Source organism: Triturus cristatus, chromosome 7 (assembly GCF_964204655.1).
Source record: "Triturus cristatus chromosome 7, aTriCri1.1, whole genome shotgun sequence".
In the NCBI taxonomy this organism is placed as follows: Eukaryota; Metazoa; Chordata; class Amphibia; order Caudata; family Salamandridae; genus Triturus; species Triturus cristatus.
This window is the reverse complement of record NC_140590.1, coordinates 1,633,133,349-1,633,148,934: the sequence shown is the minus strand read 5'-3', so window position 1 is coordinate 1,633,148,934 and position 15,586 is coordinate 1,633,133,349. Positions and strand designations below refer to the sequence as shown.

The 15,586-nt window shown below is 44.9% G+C and overlaps 1 long non-coding RNA gene across 1 annotated transcript in view; it reads right to left on the bottom strand.

Moving 5' to 3' along the window:
• LOC146812590 (uncharacterized) overlaps positions 1-10,559 on the bottom strand; it is a 102,381-nt gene extending 91,822 nt beyond the window's left edge. The window contains exon 1 of the long non-coding RNA XR_014966877.1: positions 10,042-10,559. This is a non-coding gene — a long non-coding RNA (uncharacterized LOC146812590). The remainder of the gene's footprint in view (positions 1-10,041) is intronic.
• Positions 10,560-15,586: the final 5,027 nt, after the last annotated feature.

Sequence of the window (15,586 nt, the reverse complement as noted above, 5' to 3'; positions counted from 1 at the left end):
TAATGAGGCGCCCCTCTGCCTGCTAATATCAATACCTGTCAACTGAGCTGTGAAACATCTCTTTTGAAGAGCAAGTGTGTGTGTCTGCATGCTCACCCTGCAAGTTGGTGAATGGAACCATGGTTAAAGAGAACTATTGCAAAACTTCACTGTGCTGAAATGCATAACTATCAGTGTTTGATTTAACAAAACAATATACATCTTAAAAAAAGAAATGCTGTGTTTGTTACCCAACCTATGTCTAAATTATACAATTTAATTAAGAACTCGTTATAAATATGGAAACATTCCTACTTGTAATCCTAGTTCTCTATGTTGGGAATCTACATTAAATTCATGAGCACAATTCCTGCCTGTACATGGGATTTTGGAAAACTTTAAATAAAGAACAAAACTATGTTTAAGAAGCACTGGCAAAAGCAAAGCTTTTCGCTTTCATTATATTAATGATACATGAGCTCAAAAGTAACGTGTGCTTGTAATATACTCACTGATCAAAGGGTGCACCATTATTCCATGGACATGAAATGGTGTAGTACAAAATTACTATAGTAAATACATTATCAACCACATTACCAAAGACATAATGTATATAGTCTGTGGCTTAATGTAACCGCCTGAAATATGCAGCGCCCCTTTACTCACCAATTTTAGCCCCAACTAAAGCAGTCTGTACCCAAACACTCACAACATAAAAAGTTGGACTTTACGATTAAAAATAAATAGCCAATTGCAATCACAAGAATTAAAACACAACTGTGCTGTTTAATTACTCCTTGCAAAACCTAGTTGCAAAGGAAAACAAAAAACGAGAGAACTAGGTACTCAGACACTAAAATGAAATTAAAAAACCTGACTTTACTTTTTAAAAATAGTCAATTGTAATTACAAAATTCTTGCATACCCTATTTTAGAGGAAATCAGAAAACAAGTGAAACAGGTAGCTAACAGATAACAGGATCATTCCACTTAAAGCTGTTCAGTACCACCGCTATCCCACAATGCACAACTCTGACAAACTTCCTGTCCCTTTTATTATAGGAAATATCTTCTTTGCTTTCTCTCTCAATCTGTAGCTTCTGGTTTCCCACAGGGAGGAGTTTGGATTGCTCATGAATTTAACAGAGATGACCATAGCGGATAATCATAGTCAATACAGTAATTCCTGGCAAAAGGGAAAGCGGCAATAATCACTACTCCTAGTGGAGCCAGCTTGAAGCTTGCTCGTTATGGGCCAATTAGCTTTCTGAATGAAAAGGATTATGCATGAAATTATCCACCTTTGTAGGTCAATATGTCCAAAGTTCAAAAAGTGCTGTTTGGGCTTCCTAACATCATTTCTTTTCAGAATATTGTCTGAATACTTAATTACATCAACGGTGTGATTATGTTGATGTGTTTTTTTCTGCTAGGGTTGTGGGATATGGGGTGTTTTCAGGTAGTTTGATGTATGCGAAAATCTGAGATCACGTTAGGAAGGAATGAATGGTGAGTTCAGAGGAATCATTCTGGAAAACATTATAGGGTTATGGAAACAAGAGCCTGATTTTGCTCTCTCATTTGACAGCTGAACTAGCCACTTGCAATGCTACACTTCAAGAACGATATTGCAAGTTTGTATTGTGTAAAAGCGCGAAGGGATGTCCTATCGATGTGAAAGAGAATAAGTTTAGCTCCCATTGAACTAAGTGCCTACTCATATGTGATCGGGAGGGGGTGGAAAGACAGCATATTTTCAGGCCTCCTAAGACATTATTAACCTCTGGGTGGAACATTAACAGGAGACAACTGTAAAACTGAGCTAAATAAAGAAGAGAAGATAGTACCCTCTTCTTCCTGGTGTGTTGTTGGGACTCTGGGCGTGTTAAGCACCATCTGCCTAACCTCTTTCTTCAGACAGCATTTGATCTTGCTGGAGGTGTTGTTACTTCTTTGAGCATGTTCAAGCAGTCCAGGAAATACTTAGATGGTCATACTGCAGATATTAATGAACAAAGCTTTTAAGTTCATTAATGGAAGTCTGTGGTGGGATACACTTCTGTTTGTCATGAACAGGTGTTCTGATTGCTTGGCCATGCCTGTGAAGCTCTTCTAACAGGAGGTGGATATCACGATTCCACCAGTGAGGAGGTCGAGTCAAGACTATTAGAATCTTTCAGTTCTACATCACTGCAGGACAATTCCGCTGAAGATGCTGGTTTTGTGAGATGTCCAGCGTAACTGTTAGAAACAATTACCAAAGGCTTGGATTAAATCACGCATTCTGTGCATCGCTTTTAAAACATTTCAGTAAGACATCTTACTTGCAGCATGTCTGCTCAGACTTGGGTCCCGGGTTCATTGTGCCAGAGCACTCGAGCTGCACCTCCCTGATGATGGACAGTGAGGCAGAAATCGGTCTGTAGTTGTTTGTATTCCTGTCACAGGGAACCTGGTAAAGCTGTTCAGGTTGCACTGTTCCTTGTGGAGCAGGGCAAAGTCAGGTTTGCATAATACTGGGTCTGTCTTGAGTGACACACTGTGCAAAATGAACCGGAATATAGCTAATGGCTGAGACTTTTGTAAGCATGCCACCCATTATCTTTGTGTTTCAATGTTCTCTCTTTCATGTAGGAATCTGCATCACGGTAAAGATTGGGGAACTGTTGGAGATAACCAGTAACTTGTCTTTGCCATCTCTAGTACCCTTGGACCCTCTGTCTCCCAGACATTCTTGCTGAGGTTTCCAGTTAGCAGCCACAAAAGAAACAACGATAATGCATATTGGCAGGAAGGACAAGACATCTTCCAGACATTCCTGGAGTGGTTTCTAATTTTTAGCACAAAACAAACAACGATAATACATATTTCCAGGCAGGACAAGACATATTTCACTGTAAATCGGAGAATTAGCTCAATCTGTATGTAAGTCGGATGAATACAAGTTGGTCTCTTCTCTGAAGGAAATAATATTGTGCTCTTTGTAAAAAATACAGCTAGCAGATGTCCGATTATTTGCATTGGGGCGAGTTGTCAATTAGAGTTTGTTCATCTGAAGTCCCGAACAGTAAAGCATTTCGAAGATTTTGAGGACATTTGGAAGAATTTTAAGGATGAGATTGCCATGAAAAGCACTTCATTCACATATGGGTATGGTTAAACATACATACTCATGCATTTGGTCAAGGGACCAGACTTCAAGCCAAAAGGAGACATTTTACACTGGAAGTGTTGGTTTGTGACTGTAACATAGATGTATGCATCCTGCAGCTCTGTGAAGCACATCCACTTGCCTTTGATTACTGTGAAAAAAATCCATTGTCGATCCAACATATTGATTTTTTTCATTCTTCTGTTTGCCATTCTCTAGTCAGGAAGGAGTCCACATTCTTCTTCTGGATCCTCTTTCTTTCAGAAACATGAATATATGTCGTACTCACTGAGCCGATCGAGTTCCTTTGAATTAAATATTGTCCATGAAGGATACGAAAAACATTAACCAGAAGGTTGAGATGTAGAGCCCTGTGCATCTTGTGAGATGGAATGCATGGTGGAGCCCATGCAATGAAAGGATTCTGTCTCAATCTAAAAACATGCTAACTAGTCAGTATCATGAAATGCAGCTGAAGATTTTGCAGACAGTAGAAGCATGAGGATTTTCTACTTACAATACATTTTCAATCCTGCAAGGACCACCCATGACAATATTCTCATGGAAACGCCTAACAATATCCACTGCTACAAAAAACAGCCACATCCATGGTGGCACACATTTTCGGGTTGGATTCTACATACTCCCCTCTTGCAGTCTCTCTTCTACTCTGTGGGCAGAAAGTCTGCAATATACTCAACAAACTATCAGAGGAATCTGTCATATCGTCTGATAAAAAAAGCACAACCTACTTTCAGGATAGTCAAGAAAGAGGCACCCGTCTCTCTTCCCAATGAATTCATGCAACAGCTTTGTATGGAAAATTCAGAAAGAAGAATAAGACAACTTCCTTTTTTTCCTAAAAGCTGTTACAATAAGAGAATCAGAATTATCACTACGAAGAAAAAGTGTCTGACTCCACACACTGTATTTTCTTTCCTATTTACGTTGACGGCGTTCTTCTACAGCAGAGACAACCAAGTATGGTACATTAAAGAAGACTAAGATGTAGATGTCATGTGGTCTTTCGACCTCACAGTAACTCAAAGATCAGTCTCTTTACAAATAGTGGAAAACGGGGTAGGTGGCTTTGATGCATTCGTCTTTACTTCTGTAATCTCTTAATTGTGAAAGGGAACAATAGTTGAATAAGGAGAATTTGGAGAACCTAGAAAATAAGTGCTTCAATGTATATTTGAGTTGTATTATGCTCTTTTGATTGGCTAAATCTGCACAAAGTCTCAGCAACTGCGTTTAATCCTTGGAGGAATGCTACTCCTTAATGGTGAGCTAGTCCTTTTGCTCTTCAACCCTGACCTTCTGAAACGCACAGGGCCCTTAGCATGTGGAGCATTAGGCCTTCAAGGATGCCGGTAATTAGTTATAGGATCCACAAGCTTGGCATGGGGTCAGCTGCATCTGAATGAAAATGACCCTTCTATTCCTAAGGGCAACCAGCATTTGTTGTATATTCAGAGTGCAATCTATGTTAGCTATACCCTCAGACACCGAATTTGTAACCTTCTACAAAAATTAACCTCTCCAATAAAGCTCTTGTGCTGTAAATAGCTAAATGTCTAGGGCGATGTATGCCAGGATGTTGTGATTCTCAAATTTAAGCAAATTCCCAATGTCAAAAGAATCCCTTCACATCATAAACATAGCTGGCAAGCTTGTCAAAATCGAAACTTTCAACTCTACTCTATGATGGCCATGATGACGTCGATGCTGCTCACTCTGATGAATTTGCCTGGGTTCCAGAGGAAGTTCCAGGCAGGTTCTTGGACGGAGAATAATCGCTTTCTTGGAGCTTTTCTGAACTGGAACATTGTAGTCTGTAAGGAAGCCCTGGGAAATGCCTCAAAAACCACCAAGCCTTGAGACTGATTCTATCCCATAGCCTTCTGAAAGACATGTTGATGGTGTGACTATTCAAAAGAACAAAATGTAAAGTGAATATTGACTCAATAGGAACAGTCACATTTTTCTTGAAACATGCCTTACCTCTACTGAAAAACCCATAAACGAAATGAAACAAAACGCAGCCTCAAAAATGTATTTTTTTTAATGAAATATATGAAAAAACAGTGGCCTAGCGTTTAGAAGGCCATGCTCCATACAGTCATATAGCTGAATAATTAACCTGAGAGCTAAATGTCTCTTCAAAACATTATGGGGTCTATCTGCTCCCGGATGCCCTGAAAGAGCAGGATCACATGTACAGTTTTAGCCACCGATTTCTTGTTGTGTTTTTGGTTTAGTGGCAGACCATCACCACAAGGGGAAATGACATGATATGCTTTTTAACAGTATACATTTTTCAGCGGGAAGTGACAGAATTCAACAAATATTGTGTTGCGGAGAAGGTGAATAGAGGTGCCCGTAGCAATTATGCAGTATATAAATCCAGCCTTTTCCCAATGAATCTTGGAAAATCATCGAAATGAAGACCAAGAGCAATTCCATGTCCACAGCCATAATGTGGTAGTGCCAAAAATTCATGGCACAGAAGCATGATGGTTTAGAAGAATCGGGGCAGAGAAGCCGTCAGTGCAGCTGCTGGGTGCTAAGAGGCCAGGAACGTGGTGGCTTAGCGCCAAGAGGTCAGTGCAGCAAGGGAGCGTAAGAAGAGAGCCAGATGTATGGGGATCTAGGGGACACTGATTCTTTTCCCCTGTCCATCTGGTCTTACAACCCCAAACTTGGCCCTGCATCACTGCCTGGGGCGACTAGAGAAGCGGTCCATTGCGTCACATAGTTTGTACCTCTCACTCCAAAACTCACACTACCTGTTCTGTTAGTGTGGGTTTAGATAGTACTACTGATGCATCAGTTCGATGTCTGCAAGGGACTCTGACACTCGTGATAACTTGTTGAGTGGGTGGGAGGGGGGTATCTTGCATTGCTGCAGCTTGGGCTGTATCGTGAGTGTGTGAAGCCTGCAATACACTTGTCCATGTTTTACCTCTTCTTTGGGTGTAGGCGGAGGTGGGTCATGATGGCGATGTGCTGGACCTGTTCTGAATATCCAAAGAAAGCTTTCTCCTTGCACTCTGTTCTCCCTTGCATCATATCCTCCTCGTACCGTGTGCTCAATCTGGCCCCCTGAATCCCCGCCAGCCTTGACAGTGCCAATGGTTTTGGTAGGTAGAGACTAGAGGGGGAATAGGGTTTGCTTTTAAATGCACGCACCCCTCAAACCCCTACTACACCCAGTACAACATGTGTAGCCAGTGTCATCTTAAGGATTTGGGGGGCCCGAGCAAAACACATTTTGGATGCCCCTATAACTTTTAAAATTTTATTACGAATTTTCTGCTAATTCGAGCCCTTGTAATGCCAAACAATGCTAAATTATGGTAATCGTTAATAGGGTCACACAAAAACAGGTGAAATATGTCTTGCATGGAACCTCAAAAATCTTTTAGATTACACAGCACAAACAGACAAAGTAAGAGGTGGAGGGGGGAGGTTTGGACAGCAAAATATAACAGGCAGAGGTCAAATAGAGAGAGGGTTCACTTTCTCAGGGGGCCCTTGGAAGGAGGGGGCCCCGGGCAGTTGCCTACTTTGCCCTTACCTTAAAACATCTCTGTGTATAGCATCAGCATAAGATGTGTTGCGTGTGGTGAATAAATATCCGCCACTACTATCCATGTGCTATCTTTTCTTCAAAGCTTTTCCAGACATCTTTTCCAATACACAAAGGCCAAATTGGATGGATTGAAAATGTTTGCTTATTGACTCCCCTTTAAAAGTTGGTTTGAAAAGAGAACTAAAACAGTTTTAAAAATTATTTTTATTTAAATCTTTACGTTAAAAAAGGAAAGCCATACTGGCTTTTATTTAACTGATAAAAAGAGAGATTGCACTTTAAAAACATGAAAATCAGAAATCCTGGCACTGACAGAAATATTAAGGGCACATGTACATTAATAAAGGTCCAATGATGGAGAATGTGGTTTACTATTCACTTATATAACTAATACACATTCTACAACTGGCTGTTCATAATCAACCTAACTGTTCCAAAGTGGTTACCGCCATACAAGTCTCTCCATATTTATCCTACTCTGGTTCTCTAAGGCCAATACCATGAAGGTTATAGAGAACAAATATATGTTTTGCTTTACAAGGCAACATCACCAGCTCTATTTTAGCGCTAATAGGCCTATGGCTGAGCGGCTCATTAGGGGCTTCTTGTAGTATCCCTGGGAGCACCTCCTAACCTTCAGGAGACTCCTCAAGACCTGGCTCTCGAACAGTAGCAGCATTCCCCCCCTAGCGCCTTGAGACCCTCACGGGTATGTAGTGCGCTTTACAAATGCTATGATTGATTGATTGATAGAAACATGGACCCTTATAGAAGACAGGTGTCCACATGAGAAGTTTGGGCTGGGCCAATAACGTTTTGGTTCTCTATATAATAATCACTGTAGATATGATAAGGACTGTGCTAGTAAATGTAGACAATTCTCTGCACCCAAACTGCACCTTAGTTTCAGTAAGGCCTAGTGCTTGAGTCAAATCACGCCAGCTGTAGGTTCTTAAGTTCTTGTGTGGAAGCAGCCTTTAGGAGGCAGTCACCCGATATAGAAGCACATCAACTAACGCTATTTCACAGTTGATTGTAGTCCATGTAATTATCTCTGTCAATATGGTAAAAGATAAACGAACTAAATGGGAATACCGTAAACAGTAAGGGGCTCATTACAATGGCAGTCGGACTAGCATCCGACCGCCATCGTTGCGGGCAGGGGACCGCCCGACAAGACTGGGGTGGCATGCGGGAAAGTGCTCAATAGCACTGCAGCGGCTCGGGAACAGGGCCACAGTTTTATTGAGCACTTTGCGCACATTCATGTGCCAGACACCATGTGGTGTCTGGCACATGAATGTGCGTAGGGGCACTACATGTGCCCCCAGGACCTAAGTACAGTGGCCCACTGGGGACAGGGGCGCTGCTTGGGGCTTCCGAAGTCCCTTTCTGGCTACCTTTTCACGGTGGTGCGACCGCCATGAACAGGCAGTCGGAAAGCAACATCGTAATCCTGATGGCTCCATACTGCATCACAATTCCAACTGCCGCCCCACTGGAATCAATAGATCCTGTTGGAGGCGGCGGTCAAGGGTCCAACTGTCGGCATCATAATGCGGCAGTCGGCCTGAAGGTCTGTCTGTCAGTGGGACTGCCACCGATGGTGGTCCCACCGGCATTGTAATGATGCTTTAAGTGTTTCTGCCCCAAAAGGAATCTCAGCCTTTCCCGTAAGCTTGTTTCATACAGTATTCATACATTTATTGATAGCAAATAGGTAAAGCTGCAAGTAGGAACTCCAGTGTGAGGAAAAGCATATCCAGTATTGAAACATTACAGCTTTGAACACGACCTTAGCGCGCCTAGATTTATGCCAGAAAAAACATGTTCCGGGCTCTTTCAAAGCAGTGTTACGGGGTACACGCACTCCTCTTGGTTCTCCAGCACAGGCCATTCCCAATCATGCTCTTGGTAATTTTCATATGGTTCACTGAGGATCTGTTAGTTTTCTAGATGTGAATTGCTCTGGGATTCGACCCCCCCAAAAATGATATTGTTATAACAGACACAACACAACTCGAGTCTTTTTGTTTAATTCAGCTTTCTGTAGTTTGGATTCTGGTTTGAAGGTATTGTGTAATTGTGTGCATCTATCAGAACCTCTATAGTACTGACGTTTCAACAACACGTAAATCAAGTCCTTTTCATTCTTGCGGGATGGCTGAAATCTCAGGGACAGGAGGTTGCTGTTAGGCGCCTGCTTCAGTGCAGCTGGTTGGTACCTTCCCTTCACCTTAGTTCCCTGTATTCAGCCAGTGTAACAACGGGGCTTAGAACATAGACATGCCTTACGCTATCAATGCTAGGTTGCACCAAGAGAAATCTTCTCAAAAACAAATGGACTGACTATAAAATGTGTTTTAGTAGTGATCCAGCAATCTTGTATACCTTACAGGTATTGCACTCTGTCATGTATATTGCACGTTCATACCACTCCTGTGGCCCGAAGTACCGTGGATCCAGGTTGGGTCAGAAACTCCCTTGTCTCTTGAGAATGGATGGATGGAAGATTGTTTTTCGTGCGGCCTACCGTAGAAGCACTGGGTGTTATGCACCAACTTATTAACTCTTTAATGTGTTTCACGGCCTCGTTGATATTTTAAATATTCTTCATGCAATAATGGTTCTCGTTGGTATCACTTGTTAAAAAATATGTAATATATAGGAGGCTGAATAACCTCATGCAGTAAATAACTTATTGAGAATACCTCAAAACCCACCACCTTATCAAAAAAGAAACTTTTGTATATGTAAGAATTTAATGAATAACCAATGCAAATAAACGCACACAATAGAGCACTGTTCAATGTGCCCCCAGTGCCAGTGCCATAACACAGACAAATACAAAGATCATGAGGTAAGTACTGGCTAATAGTTTAGTAACAAGATAGGGATCTCAAATTAATTCACGTAGTCATTCCAAAAGGTTCCTTGTTTGTTTGTTACTTGAGCATGTAAACAATGTTTCAACCCTCACATGAAATACTAGGGTCTCATCAGGACAAAGGAGTTAGGAGGACACATGTAACAAGTAAAGGTAAGGTTAGAGAATGGTGGTGGTCAATGTGAAATAATTCAAAAGGATTTTGAGAACAATGTATATTAAAAAAACTTTGAATTTGGAAAAATAAAGGAGTCTAGTACAGCAGGGCGCATAGGCACTCCTCAGTGAGATAAACAAATAATACATTAATTCACCTACTCAGGGGGCGGGCCTGTGATGGTACAAACAAGCAAACCAGTGTACATTATAACAATTGTCAAGTTACAAATGAGACACGAGACAACATAAGGAACCGTTTCTAAAACTCACCCCTGAGCAGCAACACCTGGACTGAAAAATGTTATAACTACATCGTGTTCTCGGGCCACAAACAGCTAGAAGACTCCATTAGCATAGAGGACACCAAGAGGAACAATGCCTCAATAGCACGATGCACAGTGCAGGCCGACCGTCACTGTCAGAAACAAACACGAGCACATGCTTGTGAAACTCATTAAGGAAGTCGATTGACGGAACATGGCGTCTGCAGGTTAGCAGCCACTTGCTCCAAGAGCACCCGCTCCCACCGCCGGTCATATTACCTAAATTTCCCCTCCGTCTCCGAAATCCTCGCACCCCGTACTCTTATTACTCAGGTGTTTTTTTTTTTAGAGATTTTTAGAGATTCCCTCGCTGCTGCTGCGGAGTTTCCCTGTGCTCGGCACCATTACCCGCGTCCGGCCGGAGATGAGTCACGGCGAGGCTGGGGAACGCCTCTCCATCTTGCTGTGCTGGTCTGAGGCCGCCTTGGAGCTCCGCAGGGGCCGTAGAGCGGCTGCTCATGGACACCTCCGGGTAAACGGAGGCAGAGGCAGCATCAGCGATTTTCTGCAGAAAAGTGCAGTGTAGCGTTCTAGTCTTCGCGTGTGCGCGATGACGTAGGACGCGGCGGCCATCTTAGAAGATCGGCAGTAAGCGTGGAGCCGCAGGGCGGATCGCACGTCTCCCGGCGCTCTCCCTTAATGATAGTCATTAATGCAATAAATACTTGATATCAAGCAACGACAGTGTGCCTGTGTCATTAACCCCTGGTGGGGCAAAACACAACATTACAACTGGCGACGAGACTGGGACCAGATCAGTACCCAGGCTGAGCCCAGAACCCACGTGAGCAGATACCACGAACCAAGGAAGCATAGAGACACCAAGCAGGCACAAAACAGTAAGGAGATCGCGGCAGAGGCGAAGGCAGATCGGCAGTAAGCGCGGAGCCGCGGGGCAGATCGCACGTCTCCCGGCGCTCTCCCTTAATGATAGTCATTAATGCAATAAATACTTGATATCAAGCAACGACAGTGTGCCTGTGTCATTAACCCCTGGTGGGGCAAAACACAACATTACAACTGGCGACGAGACTGGGACCAGATCAATACCCAGGCTGAGCCCAGAACCCACGTGAGCAGATACCACGAACCAAGGAAGCATAGAGACACCGAGCAGGCACAAAACAGTAAGGAGATCGCGGCAGAGGCGAAGGCAAGGACTAAATGCAGGAAGCACAGTGCACACTGGAGAAATAATAACTGCAGCTAGGGCACCGGCACGGGCGGAAGTACAGCGATCCACACAGCCACACCCCAAAGCAAGGGATAGCGGGTAGAGTGACCGCACAGGAAGGACACGGCCCACCAGAAGGGAAACCCAGAGGCCAGGACAGTGACCGAGGAAGCGCGCAGGCCAGTGCTCCTGTTCAAGGGAAGCAGACGGACCGCCGAAGGCCCTGGCGGAGCAAGCAGGACACAGACAAGGAGGTGGAGCAGAGGGGCAACAGAGTCCCCCACGCATACCAAGGCGAAGTGCGCCAGGTAGCCCAAGGGATGAAGAAGAGTCACCAGGAAGAAGAGCAGACATGTGCGCCCAACCGTCCTCACTCACGACTCCCATCCCATTCCTGCCGAAACCAGGAGACCCGTCGATGAAGTGGGAAGACTGGAGAGAATACTTTATGAACTATCTGGAAGCCCTAGAGAAGCATTTCCAAGTAAGAGAAGGAAGAGAATATTACTTCACAACCTAGGCCCAGAAGGCATCAGAGTGTTCCAGAACATAGTCCCGACGCCACGACAAGTGGCAGATGATGACATATTCCAACATGCCATTGACGACCTAAACAAGCATTATAGACCGGCAGTGTGCACGTCCATAGACCGATACAACTTCCAACAAAGGAAACAGGCAGAGGGAGAGTCGGTAGAGGAGTATGTGGCCGCGCTGAGAAAGTTAGCGGCCACGTGTAAATTTGGAGCGCTGCACGACGAATTCATAAAGGATCAGATCGTAATGCACACGACGAAAGCGACGATCCAGGACAAGCTGTGGGTAAATGGAGAGGCGACCTTGAAGGAAGTTATAGCCATGGTGAAGAAGGCGGAGCTGTCAAAGAGATGCGCGGAGGCGTCGAAGAGAGAGACAATAGTCAGGCCCATGGTGAACAAAGTCACCGAAGTAGAACCACCGGAAAGAAGCAAGGGGTCGATGGGGGATGTGAGAGGGCAGGCAAAATGGAGGCCCAGGTCAGCACCGGTGAAGAAGCCAAGCAATGAAGGCAAGAACACGTGCTACCGGTGCGGCAGTCTGTCCCATCCAGCCTACGACAAACGTTGTCCTGCGTTCCGAGCGGACAACGTGGGGAAGGTGAAGAGGAAGAGGAAGACGATGGAGTGTTGTGCATAGAAGAACACATACTGGGAATAGACTGCAACCGTCCCAAGAAACCCCAGTGTGACCTGGTGATAGGAGGGATACCGATAAAGATGGTAGCGGATTCAGGATCTCCGTACACCATAATACAAAAGACGGTATGGGAGGAACACTTCAAAGGCCACCTAGGGAAGTACCTGGAGCCCCCAGACATTCGTCCAGTCACATTCACGGGAGACCCTATCCCCATAGTGGGGTAGAGAAGATTGAAATTTGAATTCAAAGAACGGAACGCGACATGCAAACTGTACGTGGCAGAGAAAGGCCCTTCGGTGCTAGGGTGGATTGACCAAGGAGACCTAGGAATACAATTGAACCCGGGAGGCATCACGCAAGTCTTGATGATCGGTGAAGAACAACGACCAGTCACAGGGAAACTGAAAGAGGAATTCCCCACAGTGTTCGGTGGCAAGGTTGGAAAATTAACTAAATTCACACACAAGATAGAACTCAGGGTGGAAGCGAAACCGGTGTGTCACAAAGTAAGGAACATTCCGATGGCAATCACAGAGAAAGTACAACTGGAATTGCGCAGATTAGAGGACAGTGGCATCATAGAACCGCTCACCAGCGCAGAATGGTTAGCTCCATTGGTGGTAGCAATGAAACCGAATGGCAAGGTGCGTCTATGTGTGGACCTGAGAGAATTGAACAAGAACATAATAGTAGAGCAATTCCCACTACCAAGGATAGACGAAATGCTGGCAATGACCAAAGGGGTGAAATGGTTCTCTACCATCGACCTCACATCAGCATACCACCAGATAGCCCTACACCACACATGCAGAAAACTGACGTCGTTCATAACCCCGTTCGGATGCTACCAGTTTCGCAGGATGCCATTCGGGCTAGCCTCGGCAGCGGCAGTATTCCAGAAACTCATGCACAGACTATTCAAAGAAGTAGAGGGAGTTCAGTACTTCCAAGATGACATCTTGGTAATGGGGAAGTGCAAAGCAGACCATGATGCCAAGCTGTCCATGGTCCTACATGTCTTGGAACGCAATGGACTCACAGCAGGGTGGGACAAATGCCGGTTCGGGATGACAGCAGTTACGTACTTGGGGCATGAAATCAGTGACCAAGGTATCACACCTAAACAATCCAATATCAAAGCCATATGTGATGCGCCATCCCCTAGGACCAAGGAAGAAGTCAGATCATTCCTAGGCATGGCTGAATTCTACAGCAAAGTTGTGCCTCACTTTGCTACCAAGATACACCACCTACGTCAACTCCTACGGGATAAAACAACCTTCAACTGGACTGAAGAGACTCAGCGAGAGTTCCAGAAGATCAAGACAGACATCAGCACTGCAGTCCCCTTGAGCGGTTATAATCAACAAGCCAGGTCAGTGTTGACGACAGATGCAAGTGAAAGGGGCCTGGGTGCGGTCTTGATGCAAGAAACGAAGGAAGGGGAACTAAACACCCTCAGCTTCGCATCCAGAGCCTTATCGCCCACAGAACAAAAGTACAGCGTGATAGAAAAGGAAATGTTGGCAGCAGTATGGGCAATGGGGAAGTTCCGCCAATTCCTATGGGGCACAAGATTCAGGATCAGAACCGACCACAAACCCCTGGTCAAAGTCCTCACATCGTCGGGACATGCCCATGCGACCCCCCGCATAGCAAAATGACTTTGAAACTACTAGATTACAGGTACGATGTAGAACACATCCCAGGAACCCGAAACAAAGTAGCAGACTACCTCAGTCGTGTCGCAGCCATGGAGGAAGCTCCGAGAGACTCTGAGGAAGAGGACCTTAGATTGGCATTCACAGAAGATCATGAACGGGTGATAGGCGAACAGGAGTGGAAGGAAGCGTACAAGGCTGACATGGACATCGAGGAGGTCAAGAAGTACACCCTTGAGGGTTGGCCCAAAAAGAGACACATGGGGACATTGCTCAGAAAATTCTTCGAAGGGAGAGAGGAGTTATCAGTGGGTGACCGAGGGATCTTCCTGCGGAGAGGCGAGAAAGTAGTTCCGCCCCACGCGTTGGTGCCACGTCTAATAGCCATCATACATGAAGGACACCTAGGCATTGTGAAAAGGAAGCTTAGGGCGAAGCAGATGTATTGGTGGCCAGCGATGGACAACCAGATAGAGAGGCCCGTGCGGGAGTGTGAACAATGCCAAAGAGCGGACAAGTCTCAAAGCATGATGCGTCCTCCCTTAGGAAAAATTGACAACCCTACTAACCCTTGGGAAGATTTGTCGATAGACATCTCAGGGCCGATATTGGACAACCAAGGAGTCCAGAAATACGTGGCAGTAATGGTGGACCGGTACTCAAAGTGGCCTGAAGTCGACATACAGGAAGACATGGACACTGACAAAATATTAAAATTTCTAACCACCGTTTTCCTCAGAGAGGGGATTCCACGCTCTCTTCTAAGTGACAATGGGCCTCAGTTCACTTCAGACAAATGGAATGCGTACATGGGGAGGAATGGGATAAAAGTCAAACATACCTCCATATACCATCCAGCGGGGAACGGACAAGCCGAGAGGTTTAACAGAGTCATCATGGGCTCGATACAATCAGCGATAGGATCAGGAAAGGATTGGGAGAAAGAACTTATGTGCATGTTGTGGACGTATAGGATTACCCCGACAAGCACAGGAAAAAAGTCCCTTCCAAATTCTCAGAGGCCGAGACCCGTTCACGAGAGACAATGTTGTCTGGAAGGAGCGCACGATTACAAGCAAGTGGTATCCCGCGGTAGTACAACATAATCTGGAAAAGGCCCAGAGAATATATACCGAACATTATAACAGGAGGAGGAATGTCAAGGAGGCTGAGTTGGAGAGAGGTGAATGGGTGCGAGTAAAACTAGCCCAGTTAAGGAGAAAGGGCGACAGCAAGTTCAGTGCGCCCATGCAAGTAGAAGAAGTCTACAACCGAGCAGCTTTATTAAGTGACGGGAAAGTCTGGTCCCAAGATCGGAGGTCCAAATGCAACAAAATCTTGAGATGGAGTGAGAAAGAGAGTGGACAAACTGGAATCCCCCAGATACCAGGAAGGGAGAACAATCTGGAGAGAGTGGGATCGGGGGTAATCCGAGAAAGAGGAGGAGAAGAAGAAGTAGAGGAAAGGAGTGATCCGAG